Source organism: Lucilia cuprina, chromosome 6 (genome assembly GCF_022045245.1).
Source record: "Lucilia cuprina isolate Lc7/37 chromosome 6, ASM2204524v1, whole genome shotgun sequence".
Lineage (NCBI taxonomy): Eukaryota > Metazoa > Arthropoda > Insecta > Diptera > Calliphoridae > Lucilia > Lucilia cuprina.
This window is the reverse complement of record NC_060954.1, coordinates 4,686,141-4,710,172: the sequence shown is the minus strand read 5'-3', so window position 1 is coordinate 4,710,172 and position 24,032 is coordinate 4,686,141. Positions and strand designations below refer to the sequence as shown.

Genomic DNA, 24,032 nt, shown 5'->3' with positions numbered 1-24,032 from the left:
AGCAAAAGTACCAGCAATGAAGGAAAAAAAGTTTGTTTTGGTGGAAAAGTTAAAGAAAGAAATTGTTATTAACTTGAATTATTTAACATTAAATGGTTTTATTGTTGTTATTGTTTGTTATTTTCTAGCTAGGTTTTTGTCTTTTTCTTTCTAAAGGAAAAAATTAATAAAAAGTAGCAAAAGTTTTTAGAAGAATAAAGTTTTAAATGTTTGTTAGAAATAAAATTGAATTAAATTTTGTGTTTATAAATAATAAAAATAGCTGGTGGTTAAAAAATCCTGGAAAATTTCTAGGAATACAAGGGGAAATAGGTATAAAAGGAAATATTATTAAAATAAATATTATATTATAAATTGTGGTTTACAAAACAGGAAAACATTTAAAATTTATAAAAAGATCAACTTCAATAAGCCTCAAGCTAAATTGATTAAGCAACCAGTATAATTGCAACTCGTTTAACTAAAATTGTTAAATTCAAATTTTTATTAAAAAAAGATAAAAAAAACTTCCCGTACCGGGAATCGAACCCGGGCCTTCCGGGTGAGAGCCGGATATCCTAACCACTAGACAATACGGGATTGTTGTGAGAAAATAGCTAAATGTTATTTATGAACAATTGCTGCTGTAGCAATATTTGTTGCTTTTGCTATTTCTTAATCAACCCACCACCATAAATTGTTTGGCCTCACGCAAGCATGAATCATTCTTTGTACTTTGGTTGGATGTTTAAATATGTACATCAAATACAAATTAAACTCTTGATATATTTTTGATGCTTAAAGTAGTCAGATGTACCCTTTTTTTGCATGGAATTTACTCTTTGAATATTGCAAGAAAGAAAGAGATTGAGTTATTATGTTCCTGCAATACAATTTGAATGTTATTTACCTTGTAGTTCTTTCCCTGTGACAAAGGTGCTACCAGTTCGATTCTAGTTCAGTTCTAGTTGAGTTCTTGTTCAGTTCTAGTTCAGTTCTAGTTCAGTTCAAGTTCAGTTCTAGTTCAGTTCTAGTTCAGTTCTAGTTCAGTTCTAGTTCAGTTCTAGTTCAGTTCTAGTTCAGTTCTAGTTCAGTTCTAGTTCAGTTCTATTTCAGTTCTAGTTCTAGTTTAGTTTTAGTTCTAGTTCAGTTCTAGTTTAGTTTTAGTTCAGTTCTAGTTCTAGTTCAGTTCTAGTTCTAGTTCAGTTCTAGTTCAGTTCTAGTTCTAGTTCAGTTCTAGTTCAGTTCTAGTTCAGTTCTAGTTCAGTTCTAGTTCAGTTCTAGTTCAGTTCTAGTTCAGTTCTAGTTCTAGTTCAGTTCTAGTTCAGTTCTAGTTCAGTTCTAGTTCAGTTCTAGTTTAGTTCTAGTTCAGTTCTAGTTCAGTTCTAGTTCAGTTTTAGTTCAGTTCAAGTTCAGTTCTATTTCAGTTCTAGTCCATTTCTAGTTCAGTTCTAATTCAGTTCTAGTTCAGTTCTAGTTCAGTTCAAGTTCAGTTCTAGTTCAGTTCTAGTTCAGTTCTAGTTCAGTTCTAGTTCAGTTCTAGTTCAGTTCTAGTTCAGTTCTAGTTCAGTTCTAGTTCAGTTCTAGTTCAGTTCTAGTTCAGTTCTAGTTCGGTTCTAAGTCAGCTCAGTGGTCACCCCTAATTAATAAACTACAATAACTCTTTCCAGTTTAATTTAACCATGATTGTGTACAATATCAATCATATAAATAGTACTTTTGTTGATTTTTAATATTGTTACTTTAATTACTCAATATTTACGTAAAAAATTTACTACATTTACACATTGGCAAATACACACACTTATTCATTCAGACTTCATCAAACAGAGACATATATGTACATTGACTTTTAGCAAACCATATCACTTAAATATGTTTGAACATATATTCCACATTTATCAATAAACAGTATGGGGTATATCAGCAATCACTCTTCTTTACATATAGAATAATCATTGAGCCATCTAACCAACCCAGCCAACCGTTCAGTAACTCATCCATATGTCCCTGTATAGCTGAATATATATTCATCTCAGTTTGTATTTTAGAAAGACATCAAATAATCAAACTGGTGTAAAATTTCAAAAACTGTAGCCAATACAATTACATATTTTAATAATAATGATGTTTATACATGATAGTAATGATGATGTTGATTATAATCATTATTACTATTGTTGTTATTATTTGCTCAAAAAGTTTAAAATACATACAAACCACGAACTTGATATGTGGACATGTATGATCAATCACTGGAAAATTGGATTTTCATACATCAAATATGGATTTATGTGTATGGATGTGGGTTTTCGTATGCAAAATAATTTCAAAGTCCAACAACAACAGTACAAATTAGTATTAATAACAACAACAATACTTGCAAAAACATGTACAGGCATATGTAAACAATAACTAAAATAAAATGCATACATATGTATATATATGTACATTAGGGAAGCTCGATTTCTTAGAAGACATAATGAACTAAAATTGATCTACAACTAAATTCAAAATTAACTAGAAATGAATTAAAACTGAACTAGAACTGAACTAGAAATGAACTAAAACTGAACTAGAACTGAACTAGAAATGAACTAGAACTGAACTAGAACTGAACTAGAACTGAACTAGAACTGAACTAGAACTGAACTAGAACTGAACTAGAACTGAACTAGAACTGAACTAGAACTGAACTAGAACTGAACTAGAACTGAACTAGAACTGAACTAGAACTGAACTAGAACTGAACTGAACTAGAACTGAAAAGAACTACAACTGAACAAGACCTGATTAAGAAATGAACTATAACTGAACTAGTACTGAAATTAAAATAAACTAGGTGTGGAGCTCATAAAAAAAACTTTTTTTAAAAAATTCATTAATAAAACAATCTGCCTTGTTTGAAGTGCATAAATTTCCAACCTAATTATCAAACATGACTCACCCATTCATATTTCATCTTTAAGTTCATTTCGTTGTTTATCCTAAAGTTATTGTTGCCATAATTTCTTATTACCAAATACTGAAATGGTTGCTGCAGTTGTATGCTGTCTATTGACAAGGAATGAACGAATCAACGTTATATGTGGTTGGTATCATAAACCAAACATTAGTCTTTGGGGAATAATTCCTTAATCTCCCCAAACACTAAAAGTGTTTCAAAAAGAACGCAATAACATGTAGACTGCTTTTTTATATTTGCTATAAAGGTATTGTTTTTTTTGGCTAACACGAAAAATAAATTTACAAGTTAAGAAAGTAAATTAAGAAAAAGTGTCTGAAAAAATGTTATATGAGTTTGTTTGTAAGAAAACAACAAGGAATCACATAAAATTGTAGACAATGTCAACCGAAAACCACTCATCCGTCTTAGAAAATAGACAGGTAATGTTTTGCGTTAAGGTAATTTTATTAAAAAGGATCATCAACATGTTATCCGCAGCTACAACACTCGAAAAACTGAAGAAGTTTGAGAAGAATTTTTATGAAAAAAAATTGTTTTTATTTTTTAAGATATTTGTGTTGAACAAAAAACTTCATAAAATATACCCCAAGGAGTTATTAAAATATAAAAATTGTTTTGGATTTATTTGTTGGTGAGAGTTTATTTAATTTAATTTGTAAGAATTTTATTTTAAAATTTAATTATGATTAGGTAAGGAGTTACATATTTGCATTATTTAGTTTCCTGTATTAAAAAATTTTAATTTAAATTTTAGTTATTTAGTTTAAATTAAATTTTCTAAAAATTTCTTCTGCTAATGAATTTCTAATTCTGTTTTAAGTTTCTACAGTCATTTCGTTACACAAATACTAACATACAACAAACAAACAACTAAATCTAATATTATTATATTTTCATTTCATGTCAAATAAATGGGTTAAGTTGTCTTGTTTCTAACCCAAGGCGCCTTTTTAGTTATTTGTCCTGTTTTGTTGTTTTTTTTTGCAGTTCTGTATAAATATATTTGTTATGAGTATATTTGACCATTAGTAAATGTAAAACTTGTCTTGTCATCGTAAAAAAAAACAATATAAATAAAAAAACTAAATACAAAACAACAGCAGGAAAAACATGTCATATCTAAACCATTTACTCAACAAGTAACAACAATATCCTGGCATCCTTCTACTTTGGCACTTCTACTTGGGACTTGGGCAATATGTAATGACGATGATGATGTCTTTGTTTTTTCATCTTGTTTAAAAGTGGACTTCTCTTTCTGTGTGTAGTTAAACATAACAACAGCATTTTTTTAATGAAAATTCTACGTTTCTACACAAGTATGTATGAGTTTCTTTTCTAAACATGATACTACATCCAGAGGTTATAAAAAGTTATTACTTTTTTTAAATTTTTGGTACAAAAACTCTGTACAAATTAAAACATAACATTTTAAAAGAAACGATTTTATAGCCAATCGCTATAGGGTGTGGGGGAGTAAATATGGATTGTAATAGGTTAGTTCTAGATCAGATATAGTTCAGTTCTGGATCAATTCTAGTTCTGTTTTAGTTCTAGTTCAGTCCTAGTTCAGTTCGAGTTCAGTTCTAGTTCAGTTCTAGTTCAGTTCTAGTTCAGTTCCAGTTCAGTTCTAGTTCAGTTCTAGTCCAGTTCAGTTCTAGTTCAGTTCTAGTTTAGTTCTAGTTTAGTTCTAGTTCAGTTCGAGTTCAGTTCTAGTTCAGTTTTAGTTCAGTTCTAGTTCAGTTTTAGTTCAGTTCTAGTTCAGTTCTAGTTCAGTTCTAGTTCAGTTCTAGTTCAGTTCTAGTTCAGTTCTGGTTCAATTTTGGTTCATTTTTAGTTCAGTTCTACTTTAGTTCCAGTTCAGATCTAGATCAATTCTACTTCAGTTGTCGTACAGTTCTAGTTAAATTTTAGTTTAGTTCCAGTTCAGATCTAGTTCAGTTCTAGATTAATTCTAGTTCATTTAAGTTCTCGTTCAGTTCTAGAACGCTTCTAGTGCAGTTTTAGGTACAGTTCTACTTTATTGCTGGTTAAGTGCAGTTATAGTTTAGTTCCAGTTCAGAATTAGATCAATTCTAGTTTAGGCGCAGTTAAGTTCTGTTTAAGCACAATTCTAGTTCCTTTGTAGTTAAAGTACAGTTCTGGGTCATCAGCTTTAGTTCAATTCTACTTGAGTTTTGTTTCTCTTTAGTTTTCTATTTCAAGACGTGTTCAGTATTGTTTCATTATTGAACTTTTGTTGATTTTTAGTTCAGGACTTACTAGAGTTAGATCTTAGTAATTTATAAGTTGTTAAAGCACATAATATTTAAAAAAAAGAAAATCGTTCTAAAACTAAATTTTATTTCAGATCATTAATATATGTTAAAAACAAAATTATAATCGAAATCAATAGTCTAAATAAATATTACACAGAAACATTTTCGAAAGAATTCTAATTTCTGACAAGAAAACAGAAAAAAATCTACAAAAATTTGACAATTAGTTGTAAAACAAATTATTGAACAGATTATTCTATCTATATATATTTTTGAAATTGATTTTTCTAAAAAAGTTTGGTCTTTAGGCCGTCAGTCCAGCCACAAATCCCAGACAGGAGCAACCCCGTCGGAACCGTGGGAGTGATTGTAATCACGAGAGATCATAATCCTGAATCATCACACGACCTTATTAATAGGGTAGAACGTCAGTTCTTACCACTACCAATGACAAATTTTACATCGAAAAACTAAACATTATGTGTTAAAAATTGTTTAAACTAAATGGGAATTAAGTTGAAAAATAAAACGGAAATCCAACAAATACCAAATAAAAAAAAAACAACGTATAGAAAGAAATAAAAAATATAACAACAACAATTTCAATGTTTTACTGATAACAACAGACCAAACTAAAAAGCACATGGTTTTACCTCACACAAAATTACTTAAATATATAAATGACGTCATGAGTATGTTTACACTAACAACACTGTTGCTGTGCACAACAAAGAAACACGAGGGTTGTTCTGTTGAAATACTTTTCAAGTGATTCACAGTCAGTCGGTTGTCCACTATTAAATAATTTACTGTAGAATTTGTTAGTGTAAGATCGTTGACGTTGTTAAACCTTATGAGATCATTTTTTCTAGAATTTTTATTAAACTTATATGATCGTTTATTGTTTTGATTATAATTTTATAAATATAAAAAAATCTTCCCATACCGGGAATCGAACCCGGGCCTTCTGGGTGAAAGCCAGATATCCTAGCCACTAGACCATATGGGATATGTGAATACTAATATAAATTTACCTACACATACTCTATGGTTGCTATATTAATGGTGGTTTAGTGAAATGTTAATTTGCTGCTAGTGTTGTGTTAGTATAATACTAAGAGCGAACTGGTTTATTATGCTCTTTTGTTGTAAATATGTAGAGTACATGTATGTAAAATTTTAGTTGTATAATTGTTTGTGTTTCTTTGTAATATGAATGTGTTTAGTAATTTTTGTTATTGTTCTAAAGCAAATTAAATTACTCACTCACTTGGGTTTATTTATAAACGTGCCTCATACAGTGTTGGATTGATATTTTTGTTGAATTTAAACAGTGGCGTTTTAAAAAAATAAAAACAATTGATTCTAGAGTATATTAGAAAATCGGTTTTTAGTAAAATTTAAACAAACGTCTGAAAATAATTCATCATTCTGTATTTATTCAATAATGGCGAATAAAGTTTGAATTTTTTTCTTTTCTTTTACACAGAAACCACTACAAATTTCTCAGTGATATAAATATTATTTTCATTTATTTTTTTGTAGCAATTTAAAAAGATATTACTCTGTAAAATTGATGTAAAACTAAAAAAAATAAACTAAAAACATTTTTTTTTGTTTCTATCACATTTTTCTCCCTCATGATTAAATATTTCAAACAATTATTAAAATTTCCAAAAACTACACTTCATTACCTTTCCAATGATATATAATATGTGCTATCTAATTCTTGATTACACTCTAAAATAAAGCTTGTAAATTACATACCTTGAAAAATTAACTACAAGTATTAGCAATAACTACTATGCGGTTCTCATTTTTTCTATGCACCACCTGCCATAAGCTTACAAAGCCATGTTGTTGTTATTGTAGAAAATGCCTAAAGGTCTTAAGTAAACTTTTAATGACGGCCAAGCACACATTGTATAAGTAACTAACACAGCTTGCGTTCATAGAGATCATATAAAAGAGATTTGCACTAAAAATTTAAATTTTTTCAAAAAATTTAAATTTTTTCAAAAAATTTATATTTTTAAAAAAAATTTATATTTTTAATAAAAATTTATATTTTTATTAAAAATTGATATTTATATTAAAAATTGATATTTTTATTGAAAAATTCACATTTTTACTAAAAATTTAAATTTTCATTAAAAATTGATATTTTCTCTAAAAATTGAAAGTTTTACTACAAAATTATGTTTTTTAATAAAAATTCATATTATCACTAAATTCTCATATTTTCACTAAAAACTCATATTTTCACCAAAAACTCATATTTTCACTAAAAACTCATATTTTCACCAAAAATTCATATTTTCATTAAAAACTCATATTTTCACTAAAAATTCATATTTTTACTAAAAATTCATATTTTCACTAAAAACTCATATTTTCACTAAAAACTCATATTTTCATTAAAAAGACATATTTTCACTAAATATTCATATATTCACTTAAAACACATATTTTCACTAAAAATTCATATTTTCACTAAATATTCATATTTTTACTAAAAATTTACATTTTCACTAAATATTCATATTTTCACTAAAAATTCATATTTTCACTAAAAACTCACATTTTCACTAAAAAAATTTTCACTAAATATTCATATTTATACTAAAAACAAATCATCACTAAAAACTCACATTTTCACTAAAAATTCATATTTTCACAAAAATTCATATTTTTACTAAAATTAATATTTTCACTAAAAATTCATATTTTTCCTAAAACTTCACATATTCTGGATTGTAGATTGGAAAATAGTCTGAACTCAAGTCCATGCCTGTACTTTATCTTAAACCATAGTCTGGACTTTAGCCCGGACTGAAGTCGTGACTATAGTTTGGACTATATTCCTGACCATAGTCTGGACTGTAGCCTGGACTAAAGTCATCTATAGTCTGAACTAGAGCCTGGTATATAGACTTGACAATATATAGCCTTGAGTATAGTCTGGGATTTAATTGAAATATAGTCTGGACTATAGTTTTGACTATGACATGGAATACAGTCTTGACTATATATAGCCTGGACTGTAGTCTGGGCTTTAGTTTGGACTAAAGTTTTACTGTGGCAAGGACTATAATCTGGACTACAGACTAGTCTATAGCCTAGATTATAGCCGAAATATAGCCTGGACTATAGCCGGGAATATAGCCTTGACTATATATAGCCTGGACTATAGTGTGGACTATAGTCTTAAATATAGCCTTGAATATATATAAAGCCTGGACTGTAGTCTAAGCTTTAGTGTGGACTATAGCCCGTACTATAACCTAGACTATAGCCTGGAATATATTCTTGACTAAAGTCTAGAATATATTCTTGACTAAAGTCTGGAATATAGTCAGACTTTTGCCTGTACTATAGCCAGGACTAGGATTGTGGTCTAGACTATATTCTGGACTAAAGCCCATATTGTACTGTAATATAGTCCGGGCTATAATCTTGGCTATAGCCTGGAATATATTCTTGACTATAGTCTGGACTATAGTCAGACTTTAGGCTGTACTATAGCCAGTACTAGGTCTTTGGTCTAGACTATAGTCTGGGCGAAAGCCCGGATTGTTCTGTAGTCTGGAATAAAGTCTCTACTAGAAATTTTGCCTGGGCTATAGCCATGACTATAGTCCCCACAAAACCATAGTTATGTCTATAGTCTGGTCTGTAATTTTGGCCATCTTTTGAACAATAGTCTTGTCTATTGTCTAGACTCTAGTCACTCCTATAAATACCAACCCTTATATTTTTTTGAAATAGTTGACAATTCAATAAATTTTTCGAAAAAAATCCAATAATTCAAAATGCATTTCCTAAAATTGCTTGAAGCTTTTTGAAACATGATAATCACGTGATTCACTTGACTAAAAAACAACTCTTTCATAACTCTTTCTAAAAACAGGATAATACAGGGATAAAGAAAACAGAAAACTAATACAAGTTGCATGTTAGCATAATATTAATTGAAATCACAAAGAATTTTTATTATTATTTTTTTCAACTATTGTAACCTAATAGATATAGAGAAAAACATGAAACAAACAAAGAGATTTTTAAGGGGGAATCGCAATGAAAGGAGTGTTTGGAATGTTGATTGTAGCTGGAAAAAAATAAACAATTTGGCTGCTAGGGGAGTTATTGAAGGAGGTGGGTCATTTTCACGGTGGACTTTAATAATATTAAATTAAAGAACGGGAGTCCACACAAACACACTCAAATATATATACATATTAAATGTTGTCCTATAAAGAGTATTTGTTTAAACAGCTGTTGTTAGTTAGAGGAGAAAAACAAATAAGATTTAAACAGCAATAACAACATGAACAAACAGTTGGCTATACACAATTATATGCCACATTTTGTAGCACAAAAATTGTATTGGTTTGAAAAAGAAGAAAAAAAGGTTTAAATGCTCTTGTTGTTGGTTTATTGTTGGTCAAAATGTTAACGACTATAATACACGTTTTTATGGGGAGTAAAATTGACGCCACAATAATTATGTGTGTAATGTTTGTATGTGGCCGAGTATAGAGTGTGTGTACCTATGTCTGTTAATTGTATTTCAAACTATAATTTTCCACTTAAATAACAAAGTGAAAATTTGAAATGAATTTATAAATATTTTGTAAGCACGTGATTGCAAATACAATAACAACAAAAGGAAACAACAACAATAAATTGGTTACATTGTACATTAAACTGAACATTTTTGTAAAATACTGAAAATAATTAAAACTTCGCATACTAAAGAACTCGTTTGCTAAAACAGAAGTTAATATTTATATTCCATCTTTAGCCTCAATGTAACAACAATCCCGTATTGTCTAGTGGTTAGGATATCCGGCTCTCACCCGGAAGGCCCGGGTTCGATTCCCGGTACGGGAATGATCTCTTTTTTATATTATTAAGTAATTTTATAATTTTAATTAATTTTTTTCCATTTATATTTTATAGCTTTTTAATTTAATATACCTTTTCCCATTTTGAGCTATAAAAAGGTGCTCATGTGCAAAAAATGTGGTTTACATTCATTTATTGTACCTGCATGTCTGCACGCAAATTATGTGGTTGCTATTTTCTCTGCAAAGTGCATTTTAATTTCTATGTTTTGTATAATATTTTTATTTATTTCATAACGGAAAAGTATGTCAAAATGTTTTTAATCTGCCACGTTGGTTTTATGTGTTAGTGTTTTCTTTTAGATTTCAATTAAGTTAAAAAATTGTGTATTTTTTGTAGGCAATTTTTTTTATATGGAAATGAAAGTAAAATTATCACACATAGTTTTTTATTTCTATGAATATATAATAGTAGTAGGGGTTATACAAAAGGTAAATATTCATAAAAAGGGAAGGTTAGCTAAAAGGAAATTTCCCGTACCGGGAATCGAACCCGGGCCTTCCGGGTGAGAGCCGGATATCCTAACCACTAGACAATACGGGATTGTTAGTTGCAACATACTGCAGCAAGCTTTGATTATGGAAAGATGAATTTTGTGGCAACATTAAAACCCATAGGATCCAAAAAGTTGCACTTCCCGTACCGGGAATCGAACCCGGGCCTTCCGGGTGAGAGCCGGATATCCTAACCACTAGACAATACGGGATTGTTAGTTGCAACATGCTACAGCAAGTTTTGATTATGGAAGGATAAGTTTTGTGGCAACATTGTAATCCACAGGATCCAAAAAAGCGTCACTTCCCGTACCGGGAATCGAACCCGGGCCTTCCGGGTGAGAGCCGGATATCCTAACCACTAGACAATACGGGATTGGTATAGAAACTGAGTTAGAACAGAAAACGAAAAGAGCTAAAACTGAACTAGAACCGAACTAGTACTGAACTAGTACTGAACTAGAACTGAACTAGAACTGAACTAGAACTGAACTAGAACTGAACTAGAACTGAACTAGAACTGAACTAGAACTGAACTAGAACTGAACTAGAACTGAACAAGAACTGAACTAGAACTGAACTAGAACTGAACTAGAACTGAACTAGAACTGAACTAGAACTGAACTAGAACTGAACTAGAACTGAACTAGAACTGAACTAGAACTGAACTGGACCTAGAACTGAACTGGAACTGAACTACAACTAAAATAGATCTGAATAATTTGAGAAGTTAAGGATACTTTCTGAAGTCAGAATTGTCTCTTGTTTATTGTAAACTTTTGTTAAAAACGTATTTCCCGTACCGGGAATCGAACCCGGGCCTTCCGGGTGAGAGCCGGATATCCTAACCACTAGACAATACGGGATTGTTGTTGTCCAAAGTACGGTGCTGTTATTCTGATACTTTTTTTAATAAAATCTATTTTTAGTCAACAAATATAAAGCAGCTGGAAAATCATTTTTTTGATTTTTTTTTTGAAAATTGCAAAAGTAAATGCTGGATATGAACTCAATATCCGTAGTTATTAGCATGTTTTCCATGAATTTCTTTTGGTATACCTTCCCATATTAATAATAGTTATGACTTCACTTAAAATGTTACTGAAATGAAAAAAAATAAAACTTAGAAAAAAGTATACATGTGAATACAGGAAAAAAGTTCTCATTTAATCACGCAAATTCATTCATATTTACGAGTATGTTCAAATATTCTTTACATACAAACATCGTGTATAAATGCTCCTTTTTTATTTCCTTTTCGGGTGGAAATAATACTTGCTGTTTAAAGTGGATAACGTTACCGAAATCCCTCTACAACACCCATGTGCTTTTATATTCCAAAACTTTAGTTGTTTTTGTTGCTTCTGGTGCTGAAAAAACAACAATGCAGAATTTTTTTCTATTATTTTTGTTGGTTTTTAAATGCACATCACAAACGTTGTTGCATTTTCTGGTTTTATATGGATTTAGGTTTTGAATTCCTTTTCTGTTATTTTTTTAGCTGCTGCTTCTTTTTATTTTTTCTGTGGAGTTCTGCAACGTACTTCCTAACGCTTATCGCCATGTAAAATGGCCAATATGATGGCGGCGTAGTTTTGCTGAAAAATACGAAAAAAATACAGGAAAAACAAGAAAAAAAATAAAAGTGCTCTTCACAATGATTTTTAAACACAAGTGAAATACAGTGAGAAAAATTAAGGATATACAAATAAATCCCTTGTAGTCTTGTTTACTTGTTTGGAGTTTAAATTTCATCACTTTTTCCTTTCACTGTAGCTGATAACATACACACACTCTCACCATAATGCCACAAAATAAAAACTTGTTTATAATAACTATGCTGCATAAAAATTTTGTTGAAGTGCCTTTTCGTGTTTGTTTTTCTAAAGTTTTTCTAACTTCTAAAAAAACTGGTGGCATTCGCGGATAAAACAAAAATTAAGCACTTTTAAGGCTTTCTTGCAGATTTTTTTTTTGAATTTTTATTAAAAGTAAGTAAAAGAAATTAAATTTTCATTATAAATTTTGTTTACAACACTTTGTTACATTTAAAAATATTTGCAATATATACAATGTTCAAGAGTTATACAAAATATGATAATAATCAGAATATGTTGAAATAATTATTAGAAATTGTTTATTTTTTAAAACAATATCTAGTTTGTTAATGGGGTATTTATAGAAAGAACATAATTTAAGTTTTAGTTCAGTTTATAGTTTAATAATAATTTAATTTTATTTCAGTTCTAGTTCTAGTTCAGTTCTAGTTCAGTTCTAGTTCAGTTCTAGTTCAGTTCTAGTTCAGTTCTAGTTCTAGTTCAGTTCTAGTTCAGTTCTAGTTCAGTTCTAGTTCAGTTCTAGTTCAGTTCTAGTTCAGTTCTAGTTCAGTTCAAGTTCAGTTCTAGTTCAGTTCTAGTTCAGTTCTAGTTCAGTTCTAGTTCAGTTCTAGTTCAATTCTAGTTCAGTTCTAGTTCAGTTCTAGTTCAGTTCTAGTTCAGTTCTAGTTCAGTTCTAGTTCAGTTCTAGTTCAGTTCTAGTTCAGTTCTAGTTCAGTTCTAGTTCAGTTCTAGTTCAGTTCTAGTTCAGTTCTAGTTCAGTTCTAGTTCAGCTCTAGTTCAGTTCTAGTTCAGTTCTAGTTCAGTTCTAGTTCAGTTCTAGTTCAATTCTAGTTCAGTTCTAGTTCAGTTCTAGTTCAGTTCTAGTTCAGTTCTAGTTCTGTTCTAGTTCAGTTCTAGTTCAGTTCTAGTTCAGTTCTAGTTCAGTTCTAGTTCAGTTCTAGTTCAGTTCTAGTTCAGTTCTAGTTCAGTTCTAGTTCAGTTCTAGTTCAGTTCTAGCTCAGTTCTAGTTCAGTTCTAATTCAGTTCTAGTTCAGTTCTAGTTCAGTTCTAGTTCAGTTCTAGTTCAGTTCTAGTTCAGTTCTAGTTCAGTTCTAGTTCAGTTCTAGTTCAGTTCTAGTTCAGTTCTAGTTCAGTTCTAGTTCATTTCTAGTTCAGTTCTAGTTCAGTTTTAGTTCATTTCTAGTTCAGTTCTAGTTCAGTTTTAATTCATTTCTAGTTAATTTTGAATTTAGTTGTAGATCAATTTTAGTTCATTATGTCTTCTAAGAAATCGAGCTTCCCTAATGTACATATATATACATATGTATGCATTTTATTTTAGTTATTGTTTACATATGCCTGTACATGTTTTTGCAAGTATTGTTGTTGTTATTAATACTAATTTGTACTGTTGTTGTTGGACTTTGAAATTATTTTGCATACGAAAACCCACATCCATACACATAAATCCATATTTGATGTATGAAAATCCAATTTTCCAGTGATTGATCATACATGTCCACATATCAAGTTCGTGGTTTGTATGTATTTTAAACTTTTTGAGCAAATAATAACAACAATAGTAATAATGATTATAATCAACATCATCATTACTATCATGTATAAACATCATTATTATTAAAAATATGTAATTGTATTGGCTACAGTTTTTGAAATTTTACACCAGTTTGATTATTTGATGTCTTTCTAAAATACAAACTGAGATGAATATATATTCAGCTATACAGGGACATATGGATGAGTTACTGAACGGTTGGCTGGGTTGGTTAGATGGCTCAATGATTATTCTATATGTAAAGAAGAGTGATTGCTGATATACCCCATACTGTTTATTGATAAATGTGGAATATATGTTCAAACATATTTAAGTGATATGGTTTGCTAAAAGTCAATGTACATATATGTCTCTGTTTGATGAAGTCTGAATGAATAAGTGTGTGTATTTGCCAATGTGTAAATGTAGTAAATTTTTTACGTAAATATTGAGTAATTAAAGTAACAATATTAAAAATCAACAAAAGTACTATTTATATGATTGATATTGTACACAATCATGGTTAAATTAAACTGGAAAGAGTTATTGTAGTTTATTAATTAGGGGTGACCACTGAGCTGACTTAGAACCGAACTAGAACTGAACTAGAACTGAACTAGAACTGAACTAGAACTGAACTAGAACTGAACTAGAACTGAACTAGAACTGAACTAGAACTGAACTAGAACTGAACTAGAACTGAACTAGAACTGAACTAGAACTGAACTAGAACTGAACTAGAACTGAACTAGAACTGAACTGAACTAGAACTGAACTAGAACTGAACTAGAACTGAACTAGAACTGAACTAGAACTGAACTAGAACTGAACTAGAACTGAACTAGAACTGAACTAGAACTGAACTAGAACTGAACTAGAACTGAACTAGAACTGAACTAGAACTGAACTAGAACTGAACTAGAACTGAACTAGAACTGAACTAGAACTGAACTAGAACTGAACTAGAACTGAACTAGAACTGAACTAGAACTGAACTAGAACTGAACTAGAACTGAACTAGAACTAGAACTGAACTAGAACTGAACTAGAACTGAACTAGAACTGAACTAGAACTGAACTAGAACTAGAACTGAACTAGAACTGAACTAGAACTGAACTAGAACTGAACTAGAACTGAACTAGAACTGAACTAGAACTGAACTAGAACTGAACTAGAACTGAACTAGAACTGAACTAACTGAACTAGAACTGAACTAGAACTGAACTAGAACTGAACTAGAACTGAACTAGAACTGAACTAGAACTGAACTAGAACTGAACTAGAACTGAACTAGAACAAGAACAAGAACTGAACTAGAATTGAACTAGAACTGAACTAGATGCTTATCTGAATAAAAATGAAGTATAATTGAACATTTGATAAAAAGGAAGTAGTTATAAAACATCACTGTCTGAAGAAGTTACTTCTGTTGAGAAAATTATAAACACATGTTTTCTGAGGAACTCTCTGTTCTAGAAATTTGTCCATTTAATTAATCGGACATCAATTGTGTAATTTAAATTTGTTTAAATTCATATTAATTGCCTTATTTAAAGAGATACAACCTAACCACTTACCACCCCCTCTCTACAAAGGAAACATTTTGTGATTTCCTGTTTCCCCCATTAATCAATCACAAACAACACATGTCAATGAGTCACATCAATGGGAGATGTTTGTTTGTATTTTTAAATAAGACAACACAGACATAAATTCATTTAAATTCCAGTTTTTTTACTTCATTTCAAAGCTGTTTTAAACAATCACACTCCATAGGAATCAGAATTGTTTACATTTGAATTTTGTTGGGCACAGGATAGAAATACAACACAAATAAACAAACAATGGAAAACTTTTGCAAGAACTTGGGATTGAATAAAAAAATCCTTGTAAAATCGAAAACAAATCAAAAGTGAAAATGAATTTTTAATCGTTTTCACTGTAAAAAGGCAAATACATAAAAAATCAATATTTTTGTTTTTGTTTCACTTACCATATCAATATAAAACGAATTAATTTATGTGTGCATATTTACATAGAGGGGTAGACAAAATAAATATTTATTTTATAATGAAAATAAGTTAAAAAGAAAAAAATAACAAGTTTGTTTGATAGTTCAATATATTAAAGATTCATTGAAAATTTACAGAGATTTATTATGCTGCACATGACAAAAAAGAAAATAATTTAAAAACCAAAATAACAAGAAACAATTATTAATTCAATTAAAAACAAAAAAGAAGAAATAATAGAAGTACAAACTTAAATATTTTATCTTGGTCTGAGTGATGTCCTGTGATAGAAAAAGTGATTGAATTGGTCTTGTGTATATGCAGCAGCAGTCTACTAAAATGTGAAATGAAATGAAGAATTTGTACTCAATTAACAGAAAACTAAATATTTACTTATACATTTTCACTTAACTGGACTCAACTCTACTTTACTCGAAATCAACATCATCATATGTATACATATGACGTAGACTAAAGCAATCACTGGAGTTTTTGCAAATTTATTTCATTTAGTTTTTCAGTTTCAACTTATTTTTTGTTTTCATAATACTACAGCACAATGATAATGATGCTGTTGGTGATACTGGTCATATATAGATAATATAAAAATCTGTGTTTAAATTGCAAATGTCCGTATATAATTTGCAATACACTGACTAAACAAATAACAGACTGAAGGCCGAATAGATAGAGGGAAGGACGGACAGTCAAGGAATAAATATACTACCATGCATGAGCATACTGAAAAAAGAGGAACTGTTGTGCATACAATATTGTCAGTTATATACTGGCAGTTTTGAATGTAAATGGCACCACTAATTATTTAAAACTTTACAAAGGCGCTCAGAATATCTGATCTTTATATGATTGCTCCTCATTTTTCTAACGAAATTTATTTTCCTGATTTCACAATTTTTATGTTAAATCTACATTTAGTTGGTTCTGTTAAGTCAATTGAAAATTTATTATAAAAAGCAAATAGAACTCAAAACTCGACTGTCATATTGACAGCCCGCATTAATTTTATATATGTGTGTGTATGTATGTGCTCTACACACATATAGACACATGGATATAAGTATGTATGTGTACGTATCGGTATATCTGCATGTACTTGTATAGCCATATACAAAACCATAAGTAAAATACAGACACAAAAATAAATATGCATGTGTTCGGAGCCAAATAACTTTGACCCATACATAAGAATATAAGTAAATGGTTATAAGGATCCAAAAGTTTATGGATATAATTTTAGTTCTAGTTCAGTTCTAGTTCAGTTCTAGTTCAGTTCTAGTTCAGTTCTAGTTCAGTTATAGTTCAGTTCTAGTTCAGTTCTAGTTCAGTTCTAGTTCAGTTCTAGTTCAGTTCTAGTTCAGTTCTAGTTCAGTTCTAGTTCAGTTCTAGTTCAGTTCTAGTTCAGTTCTAGTTCAGTTCTAGTTCAGTTTTAGTTCAGTTCTAGTTCAGTTCTAGTTCAGTTCTAGTTCAGTTCTAGTTCTAGTTCAGTTCTAGTTCTAGTTCAGTTCTAGTTCAGTTCTAGTTCAGTTCTAGTTCAGTTCTAGTTCAGTTCTAGTTCAGTTCTAGTTCAGTTCTAGTTCAGTTCTAGTTCAGTTCTAGTTCAGTTCTAGTTCAGTTCTAGTTCAGTTCTAGTTCAGTTCTAGTTCTAGTTCAGTTCTAGTTCTAGTTCAGTTCTAGTTTGTTTCTAAATATTGTATTTAGTGATTTTTGAATCCAGTGTTATCCATAACTACTATAAAAAAATCTCTTACTCACACATTAAAAAATATTTGTCAATATTTAAGAATTGCTAAAACTCAGGGTATGTGTATAGGTGTACGGATTGTTGGTTATTTGTATTTTGTTATAGTTATTGTCATTTTTATAACCTGTTTTTTGTATACAATTTAGAAAAAAAAGGAAGTATAAAACAAATATGCAGAATTGTGATTTTGTTTTTTTTTTGCGTTTGTTGCATCCTCAATCTCCATACAAGTTGTTTGTTAATTTAAGTTGCTCTTCTGTTTTGTTTATAGAGTTGTTCACCCATATAACTAACACATGCATAATGGCCACATGTCTATTTCCGGTTAAGTGCTAGCCAAAATAACTAGAGAAAATTCAGTTAAAATCAGCGTACAAATGATAAAGGTACAAGATATGTATATTGGTACACACATACATATGTATTTTAATAGGCATCCATAGATTTACAGATGAGAAAAAAATACGACTAGACATTCAAATAAACTTGAATTTATATTGGCAAATTTATATAGACTTTTCTGTGGCTAAAATTTGTAGATTTTTTTCATATTTGTTTTCAGATTTTATTGGCTGTAATTTTTATGAGGGTAAAAAGTAAATAAGTTTTGTCTGCTGCTTGTGTCAGACTATTGTTTGACAATGTCTGCGTTTATTAGAGTTATTTTTTAAATAAATGAAATAAATATTAAAACTATTTAAAAAATAAAAAAAACATTGTCATCAAATCATTAATAAAGTATTTTAAGCAACCAAGCAGAAAACTGTAATTTGCTTCCGCTAAAACTACTTTAATTTTGAGTTTCATGGACAGAAGATCATTATAATAAAAAATTATAAACTATATTTTTAAACAAGTGATAGAACCAAAACCACACTATTTCAACCACTTACTGTTAAATACAACATTTTGTTGTAGTTTTTTTCCTGTGAACAAATGTTACCAAGTATCGACATTAGTGCGTGCGAATTTCCAATTAGTGGTAGAACAAATGACAAAAAAAAAAAAACTGAAACTGATGTTACGAACACTTAACACCAATGTTGCTGTAGTGTTTGGTCGCTAGTTGGGACATTTTCCTGATAACGATGATTTTATGCCAGGAAATTGCTACCCAGACTCCACTAACCACAAAGTGTAGTTGGAAAATAGAGACAGGAGAAAAAAAAAAAAAACAAGCAGGCTAGGGAAGTCATTGTCATCATCAAATTGTATTTCCATTTTTTTTTAGTTTTCTTTCTGCATTGGTGTGATGGTGAAACTTAAAATTGCAAATGCAGATATTTCAGGGACTATAAAACTTTAACAAAACAACAACAACTTGCCTCAATATATATTGAAAGCATATTTTGCCATTAAATGCTTTTAGATAGAAAATGTTGGTAACTGTTTAACTGTGTTTAAAATAAATAATAAATACAACTTTAATGGCTATGACTTTGGTTCACAAAGAGTCGGCAATAGGGTTTCAGATTAGGTATACATTTTGTTCCCGTGAATTCATAATCAGTAGGCTATAGGCTCGAAAATAGAATAGACCAGACTATAGACAATACTATAGACTAGTATATAGTCTAGACTAGAATATAGTCTAGAATATAGACTAGACTATAGACTACACTATAGACAAGACTAGACTATAGACAAGAATATAGTCTAGAATATAGACTAGACTATGGACTAGAATATAATCTAGGCTAAAGACCAGACTATAGACTAGTCTACTGTAGACTACTATAGACTAGACTATAGACTTTACTGTAGACTAGACTATAGATTAGACTGAACTGTTGACTAGACTATAGACTAGACTATAGACTATAGACTATAGACTATAGACTATAGACTACAGACTATAGACTATAGACTATAGACTATAGACTATAGACTATAGACTATAGACTATAGACTATAGACTATAGACTATAGACTATAGACTATAGACTATAGACTATAGACTATAGACTATAGACTAGACTAGACTATAGACTAGACTATAGACTAGACAATAGACTAGACTATAGACTAGAGTATAGACTAGACTATAGACTAGATTATAGACAGACTATAGACTAGACTATAGACTAGACTATAGACTAGACTATAGACTAGACTATAGACTAGACTATAGACTAGACTATAGACTAGACTATAGACTAGACTATAGACTAGACTATAGACTAGACTATAGACTAGACTATAGACTAGACTATAGACTAGACTATAGACTAGACTATAGACTAGACTATAGACTAGACTATAGACTAGACTATAGACTAGACTATAGACTAGACTATAGACTAGACTATAGACTAGACTATAGACTAGACTATAGACTAGACTATAGACTAGACTATAGACTAGACTATAGACTAGACTATAGACTAGACTATAGACTAGACTATAGACTAGACTATAGACTAGACTATAGACTAGACTATAGACTAGACTTTAGACTAGACTATAAACAAGACTATAGAATAGACTATAGACTAGACTATAGACTAGACTATAGACTAGACTATAGACTAGACTATAGACTAGGCTATAGACTAGACTATAGACTAGACTATAGACTAGACTATAGACTAGACTATAGACTAGACTATAGACTAGACTATAGACTAGACTATAGACTAGACTATAGACTAGACTATAGACTAGACTATAGACTAGACTACAGACTAGACTATAGACTAGACTATAGACTAGATTATAGACTAGACTATAGACTAGAGTATAGACTAGACTATAGACTAGACTATTGACTAGACTATAGACTAGACTATAGACTAGACTATAGACTAGACTATAGACTAGACTATAGACTAGACTATAGGCTAGACTATAGACTAGACTATAGACTAGATTATAGACTAGATTATAGACTAGACTATAGACTAGACTATAGACTAGACTATAGACTAGACTATAGACTAGACTATAGACTAGACTATAGACTAGACTATAGACTAGACTATAGACTAGACTATAGACTAGACTATAGACTAGACTATAGACTAGACTATAGACTAGACTATAGACTAGACTATAGACTAGACTATAGACTAGACTATAGACTAGACTATAGACTAGACTATAGACTAGACTATGGACTAGACTATGGACTAGACCATAGACTAGACTATAGACTAGACTATAGACTAGACTATAGACTAGACTATAGACTAGACTATAGACTAGACTATAGACTAGACTATAGACTAGACTATAGACTAGACTATAGACTAGACTATAGACTAGACTATAGACTAGACTATAGACTAGACTATAGACTAGACTATAGACTAGACTATAGACTAGACTATGACTAGACTATAGACTAGACTATAGACTAGACTATAGACTAGACTATAGACTAGACTATAGACTAGACTATAGACTAGACCATAGACTAGACTATAGACTAGACCATAAACTAGACCATAAACTAGACTATAGACTAGACTATGGACTAGACTATAGACTATACTATAGACTAGAATATAAACTATACTATAGACTAGACTAAAGATTATACTAGCCTATACACTAGGGTGTAAACGAGACTATATACTAGACTACAGACTAGACTATATACTAGAATATGGACTAGACTGTAGACTATCGACTAGTTTAGACTAACGACTAAAGTAGACTACACTATTGACTAGACGATATACAATAGACTATACTAAAGACCAGACGATAGACTAGTAGTATATATACTTGAATAGTTTAATTTCCCTTTTCTTTTTTTAACCAGAAACCCTTCTTTCCACTCAACTCTCGACAAAATCATAAAAACCTAACGACTGAACAAAAAAGTTACAGATAAATATTTTCAATTTGAAAATCATTTTTAAGTGCATTTTAAGTATGTACAATTCTGTTTCTATACATATCTATTTTTTCAATTATTTGTTGCTTTCATTTTGCATTTTGGAAAAAATATTTTAAAATGCTTTTAATAAGTATCGAAACGTGCTGACTTCATATTTTGTGGTTAAATACAAAAATGCATAAAATTTATTTCATTTTTATATCCTATTGATTATTATATTTTTTTTATATTTTATATTTATTTATATTTTTTATATTTTAGCAAACAGCAAAAAAAAATATTTGCTTTACAAAATTTTCATAGATAAAATTTTGTTATTGTTTTGTTGTTTTCTTGGTTAATTAACCACAAAGCAGAAAGTAAAGCCTAAAATTTTGTTTCGTATGAAAATAAAATATTTATAAATTAAATTTTTAGGAATTTTTTGATTTGTTTTGTTTTCTAGAGGAGTATAGTTTGTAGGAAAAGCATGAATAAACATGAACTCGTGTTTAGTCTCGAAAATTTTTTAAAGTCTTCTAAATGACCCTAAAAAGAACTCCCGAATCTCTTCTATAAACTTGTTTGTCTCAACTATATATTCGTCTGTAGTGAAATCTATTTTCTTTCTTCTAGTTTATAATAGATATACTTATATCATATCTTCATACTCTTATATTTTCTTAAGCATAACCTTTAAACAAGTCCAAAGTATAGTCTGTGACTTCTCTAAATTCTAGTCTATGGATCCTTTAATGGTTTAGGCTAATTAATGTTAGTTCAATTAGTCCAAAGTATTGGTAAGAAACTTGTCTATAGTATGTCTTTAGGTTTAATATACATACATATATCATATAAGTTTTGAAACATATTACCAATGTCTATCAAAGTTCAATTTAAGAAATTATTGATTTTTGCTGGAAAATAAATTATTTCTTTCTAAATAATTGTCACACCTGACGGCATAAGTATAAATTTTTAATATTACTACAACTTCAATAATATAAATATTTATAAGCTCTCTAATACAAATCACTGACCCAAATTTTATATTCACATTCATATGTACATAAGTCAACAATTAATTTATATGCTTATGAACAACCACATCCTATTGAAATAAATTCTTTAGATACGGATACAAAAATTCGTTCGTTAGAACAAAAGTAAAAAAAAAACACATTTTGTTATTGTGGTATTTGTTGTATTTTCCCTTAATTTAATGTTGAACTGTTAAATTTTGTGTTTATATTGTTGTGGTGGACATTGTGTTGTCGTGTGTACCTTAACATAAACATATGAATATTTTTCCCATATAATTATGTAGATGTAATAGCCATGACATTTATGTTACGTTACACCAACAGAATTTCGAATTATCCTTGGCCACACACATACACCAACGATAACTAATATAAACTTTGTAAACAGTAAATGAGCAGAGAAAGAAAAAAACACCATATGTAAGTCTTTCTAACACATTAGGTTTTTTTCTATGTGTATGTGTTGCCACCCATATAATTTTTGTCATCTTAAGCTAATTAATTAATTGTCGTTTTGTCTGGGTTGGTAGATGAAAAATCAGAAAAACTGGCAAAACTAACTGACCAGTAACTAATTTTTATATTTACGAGCCAAAACAAAAAGCTCAAGAAGGACATTTTCATTTTATGGCCAACAGTTTAAGTTTATGTGTGTAGGTTTATTTATAAAAAAATTTACAACCAACCTCCTTTACCGTTACACACTCACACATTTACTTTATAAGTCCTTCTCTATATGTGTTTCATTAAAGCGCCCCTGCCCACTTTTTTGTAAACAAAAATAAATTTCAACATCAGTGTCTAAAGGAATTCTCAATTAAATGTTTGCCCTTACTGTTGTTATTGTCATTGTATTTTTAGACATGTTTAGGGCTAACAAGATTTTTAGCCAAATTAAAACCCATAAAAATATTTTCGTCATGGTCATTTAAGGTTTATGCATAAAAATAACATGTAGAAGAATTAAAACAACAAACAGAAATGTGAATACTAGCAACAAAAAAAGATTTAATGTTTCAAAAGAATACATAAAAACAACAAGTTGGAAAATTACAAACACAATAGTAAACGATTTGGAAAATAAAACCATACAATCTAATCGATCGGAACTGTTTAGATAGTGAAGAGACTACATACAGGTCTTTAGATTTGTTTTTTATTAGTAATTATTTAATTTTCTAATAAGATATCAAAGTTTGAAAGGGGTTTTATATCTAGGAAAATAAATGCATTTATTTATAGTCCAGTCTAGGTAATAGTCTGTATGGTATTCTATAGTCTAGTCTATAGTCTAACCTATAGTTTAGTCTATAGTCTAGTCTATAGTCTAGTCTATAGTCTAGTGTAGTCTATAGTCTAGTCTATAGTCTAGTCTATAGTCTAGTCTATAGTCTAGTCTATAGTCTAGTCTA

The 24,032-nt window shown here is 29.8% G+C and overlaps 6 non-coding genes across 6 annotated transcripts; 1 reads left to right on the top strand and 5 right to left on the bottom strand.

Annotated features, from left to right (window-relative positions):
• Positions 1-507: 507 nt before the first annotated feature.
• Trnae-cuc lies at positions 508-579 on the bottom strand. The gene has a single exon. It is a non-coding gene; the product is annotated as a tRNA-Glu (tRNA).
• Positions 580-10,026: 9,447 nt separating this feature from the next.
• On the top strand, positions 10,027-10,098 carry Trnae-cuc. The gene has a single exon. It is a non-coding gene; the product is annotated as a tRNA-Glu (tRNA).
• A 486-nt stretch (positions 10,099-10,584) lies between these two features.
• Trnae-cuc lies at positions 10,585-10,656 on the bottom strand. The gene has a single exon. It is a non-coding gene; the product is annotated as a tRNA-Glu (tRNA).
• A 91-nt stretch (positions 10,657-10,747) lies between these two features.
• On the bottom strand, positions 10,748-10,819 carry Trnae-cuc. Its single transcript has one exon. It is a non-coding gene; the product is annotated as a tRNA-Glu (tRNA).
• Positions 10,820-10,911: 92 nt separating this feature from the next.
• Trnae-cuc lies at positions 10,912-10,983 on the bottom strand. The gene has a single exon. It is a non-coding gene; the product is annotated as a tRNA-Glu (tRNA).
• Positions 10,984-11,401: 418 nt separating this feature from the next.
• Positions 11,402-11,473, bottom strand: Trnae-cuc. The gene has a single exon. It is a non-coding gene; the product is annotated as a tRNA-Glu (tRNA).
• Between the last annotated feature and the right edge of the window lie 12,559 nt (positions 11,474-24,032).